Source organism: Pteropus alecto, unplaced genomic scaffold (assembly GCF_000325575.1).
Source record: "Pteropus alecto unplaced genomic scaffold, ASM32557v1 scaffold160, whole genome shotgun sequence".
NCBI lineage: Eukaryota > Metazoa > Chordata > Mammalia > Chiroptera > Pteropodidae > Pteropus > Pteropus alecto.
The window spans coordinates 250,500-256,750 of record NW_006429864.1 but is presented as its reverse complement, the minus strand read 5'-3'; positions in this window follow the sequence as shown (position 1 = coordinate 256,750).

Sequence of the window (6,251 nt, the reverse complement as noted above, 5' to 3'; positions counted from 1 at the left end):
GCCCGCCCCTTGCGCGCTGCCGGGTCCGCCCCCGCGCGTCTCCCTGGCGACGGTATCAACACGCGCTGCACAACAGCGGCGGGACGCCCAGGGATCCCCGGGGTGCCCCGTGGGCTCCCGCCTGCGCGCCGACGGGGAAGACCTGGAGCGGGGGTGGCATCCGGGACTCAGTGGAACGCTGGGCCCCGTGGCCTCCCGGGATCCCTGATGGATGGGGAGAATGGGCCCCAACGCTTCAGAGCGGCCCCCAGAATCCCAGATGTATGGGGTGACTGGGTCCCACAACCTCAGAGTAGGGTTCCTTGGGAACCCTCATGGATGGGGAGATTGAGATTCTCAGGACTGATGATGGGTGGAGAGACTCAGCCCCTCATTTTCTTGGGGCCCATCTAGCCTGACCCACTGTTACAGCTTGAAAAAACTTTGCATGAGGACATCAAGAAATGTTCAGTCTTTGAGACTCTGTCCCTCGAGGAAATCCTTTAGACTAAGGAAACTGAGGCCCGGGGCTCCTGGGAGAGGCGTGAGGTCTTGGCGGCCGGCAAGCCTGGTGACTTTACTGACTTGCATGGCTGGAGAATCTAGACAAGATGACAATCTCTCCTCCAACACAGACCCAGCACCGGGTGGGTGGGTGGGGGCAAAGGGAACAAGCCCCTCGGGTGGGCATCTTAAACATACCACCTGGGTCCCCTATACTGTAGCCCTGCCAGCAAGGGACTGTCACTCCCATTGTCATTTTATGGGCACTGGGAACAGAACGACCAACAGGCAGATAAACTCCCCTGCCCTTGGGGCTTCTACTCTAGTGGGAGGGGAATATAAAATAAACGTGTTGGAGATAGGGGCCTTTTGGAAAAATAAAGCGGGGGAGAGGGGTAGAAAGTGAGTGTGTGTGAGGGAGGAGAGAGAGGATGGTGAAATTTAGAACCTCACCAAGGAGGAGTTGAGTGAATCAAGACCTGGAGAAAAGGGGAGCCAAGTGGGTGTTAGAAGGGGAGTATCTGATGGTGTGACCTGGAGCCAGCATCCAGCCTTGGCCTCTTGACCCCAGAGCCCAAGTTCTGGGCATGGAGGCATCCAGAGTCAGCCTGAGTCCCCTGGCCAGGTGGCGAGGGGTGCAGGCAGCTCCTGCCCTGGAAGCCTTCCCTGGGAACCAGAAGGGCTTTGCCACTGACAGCAGCTGGAGTGCCACAGACCAGGGCAGCTGCAGGAGGTGGCCTTGGCATGACATAGGTGCCAAGGAACCCCTTTTGGGTCCACAATCCTAGACCCTCCCAGCTGGAAAGAGCCTCAGAGGTATGCTACCTCACTGTGATTCATCCGACTGTGGATTCAACAAACACTCACTGATAAGCCCTATTTGCCAGGCGGTGGAGACCCAGAGGTACTTCAGTGCCCAGTGCAGTTGCTGGAGCGGGCAGGGCCTCCCCGAGCAGCTTTCCTAGGCTTGAAGTTGAGCTCAGATATGTTCCCTGCAGCTGCTCCTGTGATAGTTGAGTCAGCTTTGTCCACTGACTCCTCACTGCGTGACCCGAAGCAAGTGGCTTTGCCTCTCTGTGCTCACTTCTTCATCTGTGAAGTGTAGACGATGATAGTACCTTACTCCAAAGGGATATTGCGAGGTTCACGCGGGCTCTTTCTTTTTTGTGGAAGTTCTAATGTCATCCCGTGAGCTCTCTTTAAGTGCTTTTCTCATTGCCTTTCTCTGGTCCTCAGTTTCCCCCATATGATAACAAGGGAAAGATTTAAAGAATCTAATCTATTCCCTGAGATGTATGATTCTCAGGCGGTTACAGGCCTCTGTCCTCCACTGGGCCTCCAACAGCTCCTGCAGCTCTCTCCAGCTCACCCCTCTCCCTTCCTTGTGGGTCCTGGAGCACGCCAAGCACTTTCCCCTCTCCAGTCCTTCGTACCTGCCATGCTCTCCACTGAGTGTTCCTTCCTTTCACTTTCTACTTGCTCGGTTCCCGCTCATCTCCACCCTTCTCCTTAACTAATGAACTTCATTTTTTTTAGAGCAGAGTTAGGTTTACAGAAAAATTAGCAGATAGTACAGAGAGTTACCCTATATCCTCCCATACACAGTCTCCCCTATTAGTAGCATCTTGCATTAGTGTCGTACAAATGTTACAAAGAGCCACTATCGATACATTATTATTAACTAAAGTCCACAGTTTAGGGTTCATTCTTGCCGTTGTATGCTTTATGGGCTTTGACATATGGGCTTTGAAAAGCACTTAAAGAGAGCTCACGGGATGACATTAGAACTTCCACAGCGTTTATATATGGTTATACTATCATATAGAATCCGTTCACTGTCCTAAGAGTCCCACGTGCTCCACCTCTCCGTCCCTCTCCTCCCTAACAACCCCTGTTTGGCTTCTACAGTTTTGCTTTTTCCAGAATGTTGTATAGTTGGACTCATGCAGGATGTAGCCTTTTCAGACTGGCTTCTTGCACTTAGTAATACCCACTTAAGATTCCTCCGTGTCTTTTTGTGGCTTGATAGTTCATTTCTCTTTATTGCTGAATAAGATTCTACGGTCTGGATGTACCACAGTTTATCCATTCACCCACTGAAGGACTTCTTGGTTCCTTCCAGTTTGAGGCAATATAGTTGCTTTATTGAATATATAGAGAATGTGGCTGCTATAAACATTCATGTGCAGGTTTTTGCCGGGACATAAGTTTTCAAAATAATTGGGTAAATACCTAGGAATGCAATTGATGGATTGTAAGGTAAGGCCATGTTTAGGTGTGTAAGAGACCGCCAAACTGTCTTCCAAAGTAGCTGTACCATTTGCATTCCTACGAGCAATGAATAAATGAGAGTTCCTGTTGCTCCACATTCTCATCAGCATTTGGTATTGTCAGTTTTTCATATTTTAGTCATTCTAATAGGTATGTGGTGGTGTCTCATTGCTATTTTAATTTGCAGTTCCTGATGACATCTGATGTGGAGCATCTTTTCATATGCTTATTTGACATCTTGGTATCTTCTTTGGTGAGGTATCTGTTCAGATCTTTGGCCCAGGTTTTAATTGGGTTGTTTGTTTTCTTTTTGAGTTTTAAGAGTTCTTTGTGTATTTTGGACACCAGTTGTTTACCCGATAGGTGTTTTGCAAAGATTTTCTCCCTGTATGTAAAAAGTCATCGCCAAACCCAAGATCATCTCCATTTTACCATGTGTTATCAACTAGAAGATCAATAGTTTACATTTAAGCGAATGCTTCATTTTTAGTTAACTCTTTTGTTGTTTCTGCTTGTGGATACCTGATGGTTTCAGGACTATTTGCTGAAAAAGCTGTCTTCAGCTCATCTTCTGTGCATTTCAGCATAAGTGTGGGCTTTCCAGGCTCCCCCCAGCCCCACCCATACCAGTCCCTTCCCAGGCTGTATTGTTCCTTTCTTCACACCTCCCCCTTGTTTACTGTTTGTTCTACAGCACTTTTTGCCACTGGTCATTATATTTATCCACCCCTTTGCTTTTTTTCTGACTCTCCAACAAGTAGTGTGTGAACGATGGGGAGAGGGGGAACCAGTTCTATATTGGATCCATTGTGCTTTTCAAGCCCAGCCCAGCACACAGTAGGCGTTCAGTGAACATTCACCAGTGCACAGACAAGCAAACGAGTGGAAATATCTCTTGCAGTTCCTCAGAGAAACTTCTGGGATTGTCTCTCTGCTCCTGCAGGATTGTCCACACTTTCTCCTCGGCCCAGTCTCCTGTGGACTTTTTTTGGTCACCATGGGTAATGGGTAGAATGCATCTCCAGAAAAAAGATGTCTAAGTCCCAACCCCTGGTCCCTGTGACTGTGATCTTATTTGAGAAGAGAGTTTTTGCAGATGTAATTAAAGGTCTTGAGATCATCCTGGGTTAGGATGGGCCCTACATCTAATGATAAGTGTCCTTATAAGAAAAAGGACACAGACATAAGCACAGAGAAGGCAGCCATGAGAAGATGGGGGCAGAGATTAGAACAATGTATCTACAACCGAGGGACATTGAAGATTTCTTGGCCACTGGAAGCTGGGAGAGAGGCCTGGGGTGGATTCTCCCTCAGAGCCTCAGCAGAAGAAACTGACACTGTCAACAACTTAATTTCAGACTTCTGCCCCCAGAACAATAAGAGAATGCATTTATATTGTTTTAAGCCACTCAATTTGTGTCAGTTTGTTGTGGCCACCCCAAGAAAGCTCATACATTGTGGTAACCAGCTGTTCTCCTATCTAGCTTCCTCTCCAGACAGGGAGCCCCCCAAGACAGGGACCTCCCTGAATTCATCTCTGTGTTCTCCAGGCTACCTGTGGACCTGGTGTTGAAACAAACATGACATGAGGATGCTGGCTAGCCACCAGCACCTCTGGCAGCAGTGTGGACAATTCAGAGTGCCTGGTGAATAGAACCAACACACAGAGCCAGCAATGAATGGGACGAGGGCGGACTTTAGTTGCCACTTTTGCTGTGTGACCTCGGGCATGTTATTTACCTCTCTGAGCCTGTTTCATTGTGAGATATGAGATGGTATGAGTAAGAGCTTAAAGTGCTTGCTGCCCAATTAAGGACGTGAGCAAATGAGCCCAACAGGGGCTCCTGGGCAGAGCACCGGGGGAGAGGCTCGATGCTGGGGGGCAGGGGAGCTCGGGCATGGCCCCTTTCATGCTGTGGTCCTGTCACCCTGCTACCCAGGCTGTGCCTACCTGTGTGAGTGTATGTCCTGGTGACATCTCAGGTGATGATGCTTTTGGAGAGAGAGCTCTGGACTTGAAGTCAGGTTCCCATCACTGCCTCTTACTAGGTGGGTGACTTACCCCTGTCAAAGCTTCGAAGCCTATGAGCAGCCTGTCCCACCAGCTGCTAAGAGTGGGTGGAGGATAAGGCACATCTCCGAAGGTTATGTGGTCAGGAAGTGAAATGGTGATGCTGAAACACAAGTTGAGTGCTAAGTGTCATGGATGAGTTCTGAAAGGCCAGGAATGGGCTCTGCGTCTGTGCCTTGCTGACCCCCTCTCCCAGTTGGGAACTTTATGCCTCTCGATGGTGATACTGTCATTCTCCTCTCTTTCCCAAGGCCACCCATCCTCTCCCAACGACCCAACATTAATAGCCTAAGCCAGGGAGGCACTTGAGTGCTAAGTGTCATGGATGAGTTCTGAAAGGCTAGGAATGGGCTCTGCGTCTGTGCCTTGCTGTCCCCCTCTCCCAGTTGGGAACTTTATGCCTCTATCATCTACCCCTAATCCACTGATAATGTTTTAAGCACTGTACTGGCACAAATTCTGAGATTATATCCAGGATCAGTGCTGGGAAACACTACTGTGATGGATTGGTGATGTCTGTGATTGATTGGTGATGTCCGTCACTGGCAGAGGATTGTATGACCAGGCCATATATAGTTGCATTTACCATCTCCTGCCAGGGCTATCTTTAAGAGTTTATGAAACTTGCAAATCAGAAGTTGTCAGTCTGAGCAACAAATAAATATTGAGCTCCCTCTCTGTGCTCTGCTGGACATGGAGAGGAAACTATAAAAGTACCTTGCCCATTTCTCCCTACTGAGAGCTCATAATCTCCTTGAACTGGGTCCTGGCCATTTCTAGTTTCCTTCACTTCTTTCCACTTTTCTTCTAGAGTTTAGCCTGATTCTCCCTTTACCAGCTGTTCCACCCCAAATAGCTATTGTGTACACTTGGCCCAGCTCCCAAGAGCAAGCACTCAGGAATTCTGCAGAAAACACGTCACCTAAAATACAGCTGAGCTTCCAAGACGAGTTATGAATGCTTTAGAGGAATTAGTCACATGACAGTGGCAACTGGACAACGACTCCCAGCTGGATTGATTGGGGTATTTCTACTTAGGTTTGCATAACTCTCACAGCGTGTTGCCAAACTGGGCTCCCCATGTTGCAAAGATATTTGGCAGCTTGGCATTTCTCGAGGATGGGAAGTGATGTGGGCAAGGTGCCCCTGCAAGTTGGCTTCTTATCATGATCACCACCTTGCCCCTGCCATGCTTAGAGCTGAGGCTCAGTGAGAAAGAATACTTTCCAGTTTTCTCACTGTTTCTGGGGCTTTCTTATTGCTTGTGCACCAATTAAGTAGTGGCTGTGCAGGGAAAGGTCCAAGGCTTATTTGGTTGGTGACTGATAGATACCCGTGAGAGCTCATCATCTCCTCACTGGCCAGCCAGGACTGCTTTAGTCTAGTTCACGCAGAGGACAGGAGAAGGGAAGGAAGCAACATTGAT